Here is a 13,974-nt window from a genome sequence, read left to right as displayed (position 1 = left end):
AAGAGCCACATAAAATGTTGCGAGTTGCTTGAACAGGCAAAGACACTAGCATCCTGGGGTTCCCTGTGTTGCCAACCTTACATAGAGACCAGTGACTGATCTGTGTCACAACCTAGAGAAGACACCCCCCAAAAACAATGCCCAAGGGTGTGTGTACATATGCAAATATTCAAATGTGGAAAATTACTGATCAAATAAACTTTTTGACACATTAGGGAAATACTAAATATGTAAGTATATTTGCAGCATGGAGAATTCTATACATTACCTCCCTTCAACAGAAAAATCTATAAATACAGTGCAACTCATTCTTGAAATCGAATTGCATTTCTGCAAAAATAAATTATTTGTTTTCAATATTCAAATATTCATGAGTATTTTTAAGAAGCAAAAATTGAAACACAGTGGGGGACTTCATAATCCCATCTCTTGGGAAGGGCAGAGAGGAGCATGAGAAGTTCAAGGCCATTAGCAGTTACATAGCAAGCTGCAGGCCACTGGGCACCAAGGACCTTGTACACACAACATGAGCCAAGATGCATTGAGGTCAGAGCAGATTTAAAGCCATGGTAACTAGAAGACTAAGGGAAAAGAACAGACATGTATATTGTTGCCTGTCATGGTGGTTTGTAAATAAACATTTAAATGTGCATCCTATGATTTCAGACAGGCTCAGCTCTCCATTGTGAGGCAGAAAGGCAAATGCTGGGAGTACAAAAGGTTGGGATCAGTTGAAGCCCCAAAGATGATTATGCAAATAATCATAAACTGGTAGGTGTTTTCTAAACTCCTGATTGTAAATCTACTTTTCCTGGATGCACCACAATGGGGCAGCTTTGCAAAACTTGAGCCATGCCCCAAGTCCTGCCTCCACAGGACAGAGTGACGTAGATTCTAGCCAGATCAGCTACTTCCTAAGTCCCTCCCTTGCACACTCACGTAGAGCAATAAAAAAACGACTATGGCCAATCTCAGAGACAAACAAATGGGAAGCAGGTGGTTGGATCTGGGGCTGTTTAAAAAGGGCAGAACAAAGAAGAGAAGCTCGTGAAAATAAAGACACACGTTAAAATGTTCTCCTCGATCTTGGCTCCTTTGTGGTCCTGACTTTTTTGTCCTCTGTGAATGTTCTATTCCAGGGCCTTATTGATGGCTCTGCACTGCTACTAGACAGCCAGGCTGGGGTTAAAACACCCCACCAGCAGGGCTTTAGTCTCAACACGCTGCTGAGCCTTGACCAGCCAGAGTTCACAGGCCTGGCGGTGCCCCACTGGGATTTGTTCCCATGCTTTTTAGCCTGCACTGCCTGCCAGCCTAAAAGCCTCAGAAGCTGCCCTCCCTCCATCAGCTGTGTGAAGCTGCCCTCCATCAGACGGGTGGTGCAAGACCTGCACAGGATACAACAGTTGGCGCCCAATGTGGGGCATGACAGCGACCCAAAGGTTCAACACACAGACAGCTAAGGAGGGAAGGTCAGTTCCCTGCAACCCCAGAGACCCTCCCTAGTAATCAAAGACAAAAAAAATCCAAACCCTAGCAACACAGCAGCTACGTAAAGACCATTAAAGCAGCTGTGAGCCTGCATCGGTGGGAAGGCTTAGCACTTCTGGACCTCTGTGGAATCCCTCAAAAGCCAAAAGGCCAAGGGAACGTTCCCATTAGAGAGTGTTTCTTCTCTTTTTTCTAATGGGCAGTTCACAATCACATAAAAACTTTCTCCGGTCAGGGGAGATTCTCCTCTTACTAAAGTCATGTGGGATGAGGCTAGCCAAAAAACAGGCTTCTTTGTTCTGGGAAGAAGTGCTCAGAATAGTGTCATTTATGGCCAATGAAAGAATGTACAGACATGAATCATGGGCTTTAGTAGCTTCCCTAATTAGAAAAAGAGATGGCCAAGAGGACAAACTACCTTGTTGTGAGTTTTTACCGATTTTAGCTGCAATTAAACAATGCATAAAATCACCCAAAACAAAACAGCCTGAAAACAATGCAGCCACTCAGTCCCCCAAGTTAGATGAGCTGACAGACCAGGATCCCCAAAATCACTCCATCTTGGATTTTACAGTCCTCAACCAGTTAATAGGAGAAATTAAATCCATCTACCCATCCGTGCCTCCTTACACTCTGGGGGAGATAACAAATAAACCATCGGCTCCTCCTGCCCCTTCCCCATCCAACAAGAGAGAGATCTCTCCTTCCCCTTCTCTGAGCCATAATAATTCCTCAAGCCATTAGAAACAAAAAGAATGCGGCAGATAAAGCTCAGCCAGACTCCCTAGTCTCCTGCCTCCAAACATCTATAACCCAGAAACTTTGCAACTTTAGGGATTCTCTTGCAAAACCAAATACCACCTTCCCCAGAAGTGTTATGGGTATCCAGCATCTCAGAAAGCTCTCACCCTAAGTTGACCATTAAAATAGACAACAAACCATTCAAGTGTTTTATCAACATCGGAGCAGACAGAACAATTTAAAGACAGACAGCAAGAGATCCCAAATGACTGGCAACTGATTCCTGGACCTCAACTCTTAGACATAGGGGGCACCTTGAATACTTTCTTCACCAAACAGGCCTATAAGTGGGAAGACCCAGATGGAGCCACTGTCCTCATACGCCCTCTAGTGACTCAAGCAGCCACCAATCTTCTAGGACCTTACAAGCTCTTGGGGTAGTCCTCACCAACCAACCAAAAGAAAATAATAACCAAAAAAATTCTAAAACCCTCCCCCAAGTCACCCCCAATTCTAAAGGCCTAAAAGCATAGCCAATTATACATTGTTTCCAGACACTCCTCCTTACAAAAGGATTTTTAAATCTCAGACCTATCCTGTATAATCAGGGTAAGGTTTTACTCATTTATTTTCTGCCTTGACAGTGAACATCTTAAACTCATGGGCCGTTTCTTTTCATCTGGACCTGTTGCCAGGAACTGTAGGAAAGCTTTTACCTAAGAAGTCTTCTCTGTATTCCTAGATGCAGCAGCTGCTGAACAAAGAGCCTACAGCTAAAGGCCGTGGGAGCCGGAGCTCCCCTTTCCCCCCTCTAGGCCCTGCTCATGGGCCCTCATTTCGTTCTCAGCTCTTCGGTGATATCTAGTGGCACCTGGATGTCCAGGAGCCTGAGAACCTAACAGCTCTGGTTGCCCATTCCCCTGCCTCAGACTTTGCTTCTCCACTCTCTGAGTGGGGTCCCGAGGCTTCTCACAGCCCGACGCCCACCCAGCATCACCCAACAGGGGCGGGGAGTAAGCATAGTCAAATATCTCGTGTCTACCCCACCACAAGCACGGCCACTTGGAGAGGCAGGACTAGGACGCGGGACTCCCTCATCACCAATCCAATAACTGCTTTTCACTCCCTCTGGCCCTGACTGTGACCAAGACTATTTTCTCTTTGAACTTTTCTTCCATGTTGGCTTTTCATCGCCTCTTCTTCTATATTTAGGAATTGCCAGGCAAGAAAAATGGTGGGAAACCTGACCTGTCTGCCAAAATACACAGCCTTAGCTCCATTACAGTAAGTAGAAAAACTGAGAGGAGGAATATCAGTAGCCAGGGAGACAGCAAGATTCTGACTGGGATTCAAACCAGGAGGCTGGATCTCCAGGGTGCAGAGCCGGCTCTGAGAGGGAGAGCTAGAGAGCTCTTTCCCAGGGAGGTAAAAGGGAGACACGGTGAGAGCAGAGCAGAGAAGGCAGACATGTGTCAAGAGGTCAGAGCAGGGGAAGAAGGAAAGGGAGACAGGACCTGGGTCAGTGCACTTGTCATTCTTCTGACTTCTGTGTACAGAAGGTCAGCTGACTCCTGGCCTCAGGTCCTGATGATTCTCAGTCCTTCCCTGCCTGGCTGCAGCAGAGCTGTTTACTGCCCTGGTCCCTCCTGTTGTCTGAACACAGGGAACAGCTGAGAGGACAGAGAACCAGCATGGGTGACACACTGACACAGTTTCTGTCCCACAGGCCAGCAGAGTAAAACCTAAACCCCAGCCAGGTGAGTGTCTGTCATCCCACGGGGCGCTGAGGGGCAGTTTGGAAGTTTATTATGAGAGGCTTGCAAGGGAGCCAGAGAGGTGAGTCAGTCAGAAAAGCATGGTACATGTAAGGAGGACCTGAGTTTGATGGATCAGGAGCTCATACACCATAAGTCATGAATGTGGCAGCAATTTGCAATCCTAGCCCTGGTCAAGCAAGAGATGGGCAGAGTTGTGGGTTGGCTGTTTAGCTAGTCTTGAACAATTGGTGAGTTACAGGCTAATGAAAGATCATGTCTTTAAAAATGAGGGGCTTGCTGAAGGTGATAAATCACATTTATAACATTTCCTAAATTGATCTGATGTGAAGTATTTTAAATGACATACTAATCAACAAAAATAATGGGCACCAATTAGATAGCTCAATGGGAAATGGAGTCTGTTGTGTAGCCCAATGACCTGGGTCTTATTTCTGGGGACCCAAATGATATATGGAGCAAACTGGCTCCGGGCAATTGTTCACTGCTTTCCAGCATCACCACAGGCTCCAGGTGATAGAGACATGAATGGTTAGTCCTCAGTTAGCAGGCCTTCCCGTGCTAGCATCTCTCACCAGGGAGGTGAGTTTACATGGAAGTACTTATTAGTGACCACATACCCTGCACATCCCACCTTCTTCCTCCTCTCCGGGAATCAGAGTTCATGGCTACAGGATGGTGCTGTGAAACATCACCGTTCTTGGATAGATATGAAATCTTACATCTTCTGCCATGTGGGCTCTGATACCTTCTCCTTAGATCCCAGGTCATCCTGTATGTCTCTGTTCCCGAGAGCCTGACTGTGCTGGTCTCTGTCTGCTCATGGAGTTATTGACACTTTTAATAAATATCTTACTCCCAGAAATCCATCTTAGTGATCTCCTGTGGTCCCGCCCCTTCCTTTCTCACGACACCCCTTAAAGAGTTGCAGATAATGTCAAGGATGCAGGTTACAGGGAAAGATGCGAGGACCATGGTCCACATTGATAACCACAACCCGAGAACCAGGGTTCATCTCTCATTTACTCCCAGGAACCTGTCATTTCATCCACAGCTGATTTCTCCAAGCTTCACACCAAGTGACGCACCTTTGCTTGTGTGGGTCCCATGTTGGGCTTCCTTTCCTCTAAAGTACACACCTACTTTCTCATTTCCTGCCATGTTTATATTCTGGCCTCTGGGTTTTCTCCTAGGACAGGACTTTTGTCCCAATTTCAGTTTGTCCTAACATTTGACAGTCAGCAGGTTAGCTTCTAACAAAAACCCTGCTTGGGACAAAGGAAACCATCCAGACCGACCCATGAGGAGTAATAACCAGGCTTCTATTATAGCAACAAGAGGCACACGCCGTGGTTGATAGAGATCTACCAGCCACAGTGAGCCATAGATGCAGCTCCAGTCTACCAGTAACAATCCTCAAATGAATATCTTTCATGGGCATTTTCTGGGTCTTTAGGAAAACTATCCCCAATACCATGAGACAAGGTGGGAAAATTGGGGTTATGGAGGAGTCACCAAGACTCCTGTGGCTAAAGTGAGGTGCCCTGGAACAGCTGTGAGGTATCTGCTGTGGTTGTGACTGCATCCAAGCTTCCTGAGGCTGAAAACAGCAACTCCCAGGGCGCATGATGACCATGAAACGTTAGGTGTTGTTTTCTCTGAGCAAGCCTGAATGTTCACACAACAGGATGACACAGTGGAGGTCTGTCCAGACATCTAAAGGAGTCCATTTGTCAGGTCCACAACACAGGCAGCTCCACACAGAGAAGGGACCTTAGTTCAGTTGCTCAAATGGTCATGTGACTTCCCAGGTCCTTTTCTATTATTCAAAATGGAAAAAAAACACATTCAGCCCACAGCAAAAACTTACAAAGAGCCTACATTCTCAACGTTGTCATGTAAGTACTTAACCCTGGTTTAACAGACTTAAAAGACTGTGTGATCTACTAAAGAGGAACATTAGCATGCAAGTGCAGAGCAGACATTGGCTTCTGCCCTGGGGACCAGCACTTGGAGTTTTTATTCTCTAGACTGAGCTTATTAGTAAGAAAAGGTACTAGAAAAATTGGGCATGATTTCATGCCTGTCATCTCAACTATTGACAGGTAGTGATGGGAAGATTATCAATTGGTGCGCTGGTTCTCAACCTGTGGATCACTACCTCTTTGAAGGTAGAACAACATATTCACAGGAGTTGTAGTAGAGGCAGAGAAAGGAGGGAACAGAGAAGAACAGAAAAAAGACAGCGAGGCCAGCAGGAAATACAAAAAACTGAGAGAGAAAGAGGTGAAAGAAGGAAAAGGGGGGCTGGGGTAATGAGCAGTCCTTTTTATATGGTGCTGTGCCATCATACACCTGGAACACACACCTGGCTCACAAACCTGGCTCACACACCTGGCTCACACACCTGGTATACACACCTGGCACACACACCTGGTGCACACACCTGGCTCACAAACCTGGCTCACATACCTGGCACATGAACCTGGCTTACACCTGGTGGGGTTATGACAAACTGTTGCTGGGTAGCTTTTGGGCAGGAAAGCCTGTAAGCCAATATTTGGGTTTCCAGGTGGACGTGGGACGGGAGCTGGGGAGGGATGGTGAACTGAAGACTGAAACCAGGGACTACTGGTACATACTAGCGAGAGCACACCTTGGAGCTGGGTCACTCAGGTGGGCTCCTGACTGCCTCCCCAGTGGCTTTCCTGATGGCAGAATCTGGCCATCTCCTGTTGCTCCATTCCCTGCACCTTAGCTGGGTGGGACTGGATGGGATAAGGCTCAGTTCCTCAGGAACAGCCATGCCCCTTCCTCTCTCTGAGGCACAGAGATGATTGACGGAGCAACCCCTGCAGCCTTTCCCACTACTGCAGGTCTAGGAAGTGGCAAGGGAAGCCTGGTACTGTAACTTTAAGAGGGAGAACCCATTACCCTGACTTCACTACCACTGAGGCCTACAGTAAGGAAATAAGGTCAGGTTGTGGGAAGCCACCACAGTGACTCTGACTGCTGACAATGTGAAATGAGTGAGCGAGCCTTGTGAGCCGTGAGGACCCCAGGTTTGGATACCCTAACATGGCAACCCACATAGCTTGAGTAGGCGAGAGGCTCCCCTTGCTTGTGGGGTTCACAACAAGGGTAAGGAAGCCTTTAGCAGCATGAAGATTGCAAACTGAGCTGCTGTTTGGCCTGTTGAGGCTTCAATGCTCTTGAACCAAAGCTGAAAGACAGAGAAGCTTGGGAACTGTGCAGGGCATGGAATCAGGAGGTCTCTAGGGAAAAACTGAGCATAAGTATTCCTGGTGGACAGAGGCTGACTTCCACATGCACCCCTGGAAACCCTCTTAGTGGTCTGGTCCCTACCAGGTGACAACTAACCCCACTGCTAAGGGACCAGATGGTCCCCACAGGGCCATAGCACAAGAAGTCCAGTGGCCACCGGCAAGGGGATAACCTCAAAGCAGCTGTGAGTTGGGGAAGGGTGACCTGGAATTCATAGCCCTGCCCTCTGCTGGATTGGGAAACTGGACCATCCCCAGCCACTGTCCAGAAGCCACCACCGGTTGTTCCTCTTCCCAACAATTCACCTCTGGGAAGACCAGCAACAGCCCCCAAGAGTCCTCCACAGACTCCCTGCTTCTGGTCATCCCAAGCCTGCGTTCCTTGGTACAGTCTCTGCCACCCTCTGCCTCATTCCCTTGACAACTCTGCTTGTGGTGTCCCTCTTCTCTCTCACCTTTCTTATGCCTACTGCCTGTCCCCCTGCAGCTTACACCTAACACTGGGTGTCTGTACCTCAGCATAGCCCTCCTGGCAGTCTAGACTCATAACTGCCACATCCTGAGAAGCTTGTACTATATTCTGAATTGGCCCAAGATCTTTTCTTCCTCAGTCCAACCCCACCCCAACCAGTGACCAACCTACAGGAACTGTGAGACCAAAGGGGTTGTAACCTCAAATCCATGGCTACCACTTAGACCTCAAACCATGAATGAGTGCATTGTTCTCAGGGTCTCAACTTCAGCTTCATTGGGCCACCATGCACAGGAAGTGGCCAGAAGGTTTCCAACAGTGACAAGAAGCTATGGAAAATGAAAACCAAATCAGGTCCGACAGCTTGGCCAACAGGACCAGGGAGAAGGCTCTTCTCAGGATGATGTGATGTGGTAGGTCTCTGATTGGAACAGAGGGACCTCCTCCTTCTTTCTATTGCATGAGAATTTCCACAGCCCCATGGGGGAGTCGCTTTAGCCAGAGACTGACTCTGGCCATGTCCCCAAAAGCATAGGATCTTAGGTCTGTTAGCAAAGGGAAGTCAGGAGCCATAATCGGACACACTAATAACCAGCAGGTGATCATCCTGAGATGGCCACCTCGGATTATATAATCTGCAACTGGTTCACCCTTATTAAGCAAGGCTACAAGGGGTCTATTATAGGAAAGATTCCTGCTATTAAAATGCTTTTCCTGTTATTATTAAACATATAGATAACAATTATTAGGTAATAGCTTACCACTTTGGAGCAGATCTCTGTAGGTCTACGAAGATGTACTGTCTTGTAGTGATGCTATACAGACAAACAGATGACTTCTTAAGTCTTAATGGTGATCCTATAAGAATTTCTAAATTATATCAATGATTATTAAGTTCTCTTGTAGTAGGTCTGCTATCAGGTCGTTTCTGATAGTCTAAACTGCAATGAGAACTTAATCTCCTAAATGTCACCAGTTTATTGCTCTTAGATAGTAACCAGACTTTCTCCTACTCAGAGCACATTCCAAGAGGCTGTAAAACTATTAACCAAAGGTCATAAAAAGGAAATTAACAATTTATTATAGATGCTAGGACAGGGGACAAAATATTGACTGGGTTTATCTAAAAACTTCCCTAATAAGTTAGTTATGGTTTTAAACCTTCATCGAACCTGTGGAGCTGGGACAGGTGATGGATGTTCAGCCAGATAATTACTCCTAGTGGATCTGCATGTAAACATTCTCTGCTGTAAACTTCTATTTCAGTTTATGATTTGATTTTCTGTGTGAACTTGTGATGAACTTTTTAACATGTGATCATATATTCTGTGGGATGTTTAATTGCTGAGGACAAAGAGAAGAGTCAGAACCGAGCTGAGAGAAGAACTGAACTGAGGAGAAATTTTTAGACAGAACTGAACTCAAGAGCTTAGAAGTACAGGCACAGCAGTGGGAGAAAGGCCTGAGAGTGAGAACGTCACTGTGACGTCAGAGCAGGATTAGAAGGAGAAGGCAGGGTAGAATAACTTAGAGACTCAGCTAACATAAAATAAGAAGACAGAAAAAGCTGCAGAAAGCAGAAGGAGCAGGCAGGCTTCTCCCTACCATGGGACAGGGCAGGTCCTTTCTTAATAACAAGGCAGGCTTAGTCTTATTAGAAGGAACAAAGCTTTTTTTTTTTCTTACAAACTTGAGTTTAATTCATTTAGCATTAAAACGGTAGAAGCTTTTGTTTTCTCTATCAATAAAGATTGGAGTTCATTTTCATCCAGAATGAGTTCTTTCTTTCTGCGCTGGTGCTTGGTCTTTTGCTCCACATGCGTATGTAAGTATGGATGTGTGTGTGTAAGTATGTAAGTGTGAGTATGTGTGTGTGTGTGTGTGTGTGTGTGTGTGTGTAAGAATGTCATTGTGAGAATGCATGCAAGCTGAGCCCAACTGGTTTGAATGGAAATGTATAAATGCACATTGGCGAATCTGTATGAATATATATGAGTTTATGCGTATTTGCCTATGTAAAAGTTTTTCCTCCTGCAAGCGCTATTTTCTCCTCTTGGTTCAACAGAATTTTATTGCTCCAAACTTCCCCCTAACCTGACAAGCAAGAAGCATAGAACTCAGCAGTTCCTGCTGAGATAGTCCAAAGGCTATTTACTTAATCCTTTGCTGTTTTAGGAAGAGATGCTAAGTGCCAGAGGCTGCAGCTTCTGGTCTCAGAGGAACACAGAAGGCAGGTCAGCAACAGTAGCATAGTGACTTAGACTTAGATAAACCTTTTATTATACAGCAACCCTAAATATCTCGCAAGACAAAATCTTACCCCTGAATCTCATAAGACCAAGTCTTACCCTCCGCAGATGCTCTTCTCCCTCAGCTGCCTCAAGAAGAACCAACAAGGAAGAAGACTTCCAGCCAGGGCTGGGCCCCCAGCAAAGGGGGACCAGGGTTCCCAAACTGAGGTTCTAGCTAACCTCTGCAGAACAGGGGTCAATGGCAGAAAAACAATTCCGTAGATCCACTCTTAGAAAGATTCAACCTCTGTGAAATAAAATAACTTGCACACAAGACAGGGATGGCTGGAAAGAGTCCAGGTCTGAGAGCGTCTACAACCATCATCAAGAAGAGTGAATGGGACAGTACAGATGGGGATGAGATAAAGCAGAACGTCAAAGTGGGAGGGGGAGGACCAGCCAGTTATGGTATGCATGTTGGTGGCCAGCTGTGGTGCCTTGCCTTCCGTATCCTCTCTCAGGGTGTCCAAGCACTGATACACACTGGAAAGATGAAGCAGAGTTCAGAATGGGTGGTGTCCACAGGATCCCATATATATGAACCTCGGAGAGTAGGAAGAAGTTTCCAGGTTGAATGTAAAATCATTGGCCAGAGTTTAATCCCAGGCACTTGTTGAGTGGGTCCTTATTTGGAAAGAAGTTGAACTTACAGTTGGCCAAGTTGAACTTGTAGGTTTATGACCTTCCCCAGGAAGAGGATGTGGGGGGGGGTCAATCTCCCCAGACAGGGTCAGAGAAGGGGAAACCATGTTGGAAAAAGGGAGTTTTCCATATTGTGCTGAGCTCAGGCAAGTGAGCTATCTGGACATAGTAGATGTAAACCTCAAGTAGCGAGGTTTCCCAACATTGCCCCTTCTTTTATTTATAATGGAGAGGTGTCACAATAGCCCTCAGCCTCTGTCTTGTGAATAATTTGGTACTAAGTCAGAACCCATTTGGCAATGGTTTTTGTAATGTTACTTATCTGCTGATTTGAAAATTAGATGAGGCAGGGTGCCGGGGGCAGGTCTCTGATGGCCAGTCCAGAGCCGAGAAGGAGAAGAAGCCAAGCCACAAGGGGGTTTGAGTAACACGAGGTTGGGGTGTTAGACACATAGTATGCTTGGAAATTCCCAGTGGAGATGAGCATTTGTATGTCTTGTTCCACCAGACAGGCTTGTTAACATAGAAGCAGCATTCCTTTCCCGACATTATGCAAGTCCCTCACTGTTTGACTGTCAAGTCCCAGGTAACCCTGACTAGGAAGTTTATCTGTTGTTGAGGTTGAAGGGATCCCAGACTGTAGTGGAAGCCACTGCCTGGCCAAGCTTGTCCTGCCCGTCTCTGGTGAGATGGTGTGTTAGGGCTGTATCTGTGGCACCCAATGAGACTGTGAGACCCAATTCGAAAAGCAGGGAGATGAAAATCCCCTTTCTTGTGGTCTCCTCCCAGATGCAAGGCAAATTCTTTAGGCTCTTAGAGATAAGCCTGGGGAACAGCCATTACTGAGGTACAGAAGTCTTGGAAAGGGTTATTGTACCAGAGAAGAGGTGGCAGGGGCAGGGAGGAGGTGGCAAAAGATCCATACATGAGGATTCTGTGGAGATGGAAGAACTTCCATGGGGAATTTCTCTCCACCACCATCCTGCATACAGGAGCATTTCAAGAACCTAGTCACCTAAACTGGGCACAGGGTCAGACATGTGTCTTCCTCCGAACCTTGAGCTTGCAGGTGAAGGACCAGATTGCATGCTTCTGTCAAGTTTATCTGAACACTTGGAGGGAAGGCATGAAGCAATGAATGGTCGTCATTCTAGAGGACAAAATTCATCATCTACAGTGAGCCTGATCAGCTCAGGCTTGGATGATCCGGGCTTTCTCGTTCCCTAGAAGGTACCTCAGGCTCCCTACTCTGACCCTGTTTCAGGTTCCTCTCCCTTGCCTCTGCTTTCCCCAGGCCTCTGACTTTATTTTTTTTTCTTCCCTGTAATCACTTCCAAGTCTTCTGCTGCTTCCTCTGATTTTACCCCCTCACTCTGCCCTCAGACCCAACTGCACTGCGCTTCTGAGTTCTCCCTCTTCTTGTTCCAAGCTGGCACTATTACCCTGTTCATAATGACAGCATCACTCAGACCTTCTTTCCATAATGTTGGTGGCTGGCCTATTTCCTTGTCTTTCCTTGACTGAGTTATTTATTCACGTTACACCCAGTTCACAGCTTCTCCTCCCTCCTCTCTTCCCAGTCTCTCCCTCTCTGTCCCTCCTCCCCATCCATCCTTCTCCCTTTTTGCCCTGAAAAGGGGAGGCCTCCCATGGACATCAGCCAGCCCTAGCAAGTCTAGGTACATCCTCTTCCGCTGAGATTAGACAGAGCATCCCAGTTACAGGTAAGGGATCCTAAGGCAGGAAATGTAGTTAGAGACAGCTCCTGTTCTTGCTTTAGGAGTCGCACATGGAGACCTAACTGAACAACTACCACATGTGTGTAGAGGGCCTGGGTCTGTCTCATTCCTGCTTTCTGCTTGGCAGTTCAGTCTCCATGAGCTCCCACGGGCCCACAGTGATATAGATATACTTGGGGTGTCGTTGACCCCTCTGGCTCCCTCAGTTCCTCCTCCTCCTCTTCCTCAGGATGACCCAAGCTCCACTCAATGTTTGGCTGTGGGTCTCTGCATCTGCTTCCAAGAGTTGCTGGGTGAAGCCCCTCTGATGAGATTTATGCAAGGTTCCTTGTCATGTTTGTCTTTCTGTTGGGTCACCTCACTCAGGATGATCTTTTCTAGTTCCATCCATTTGCCTGCAAATTTCATGATATCATTGTTTTTAATGACCAAGTAACATTCCATTATGTAAACGTCCCACATTTTTTAAAACCATTCTTTGGTTGAGGAACATCTAGTTTGTTTCCAGTTTCTGGCTTTTCTGAATAAAGCTTCTATGAGCACAACTGAGCAAGTGTCCTTGTGCTATGGTGAAGTTTCTTTTGGGCATATACATAGTTGTGGTCTAGCTGGGTCTTGAGATGGATCTATTTTTAATTTTCTGAGAAACAATTGGTTTTGTTTCCAAAGTGGTTGTATAAGTTTGCACTTCCACCAGCAGTGGAGAAATGTTCTCCTTGCTCTACATCCTAGTCAGCATAAGCTGTTGCTTGAGATTTCAATTTTAGCCATTCTGACTGGCATAAGATGGAATCTCAGAGGTGTTTCATTTTCATTTCCCTGATGACTAAGGATTTGGTTTGTAAGCTACCTAAAGTGAGTGCCTGGAACTAAACTCCCTGTAGTAAGAGCTTCTAAAGTTTCTAAAATTACCCAGGTAGGTTATAGGAATATGTTTGTGTTTTAATCCCAGACATGGGACATGGTGCTGCTTAACATCTTACCCTCAGATGTTAACTATGATTGTCTTGTGCTCTGGGGGTGAGGTATGATTTTTGCCAGTTGCAGATAGTTTAATTGTGAGGACTGTGGAGAGGGAAGAAATGGGAGACCCCATAGAGGACCTATAGCAGCTGTTTCATTCTTCTGATGCTGCCCCTCACTGCTTTTGTGTTTGCTGTCAATGGATATTCTGACAACTGTTTGCATTTCTTCTAGGCTCTGCCCAACAATAGCCAGATATGAGCCTGGCTCACATATAAAAACATTTGGGTCTCCTCTCTCTCTCTCTCTCTCTCTCTCTCTCTCTCTCTCTCTCTCTCTCTCTCTCTCTCTCTCTCATCCCCATCCCCTCTCTCCATGTGCTCCCTTTTTGTCTTCCACTTCCCTTCTTTCCTTCTTTCTCTTTCTCTACTCCCTTCCCCATAGCCCGTTCCCATACCCCAAACTACATTTTTATACAGTACCTGTCTTATGGCTGGTACCTTAGAGGGATGCCTCAGTCTGGGCAGGCCAAGTGAGTGGATTAACAATCTGTTTTGGGGGCAGAGCAGTTCTGGT

Source organism: Micromys minutus (genome assembly GCF_963924665.1).
Source record: "Micromys minutus genome assembly, chromosome: 29".
In the NCBI taxonomy this organism is placed as follows: domain Eukaryota; kingdom Metazoa; phylum Chordata; class Mammalia; order Rodentia; family Muridae; genus Micromys; species Micromys minutus.
This window is presented reverse-complemented; position numbering follows the sequence as displayed.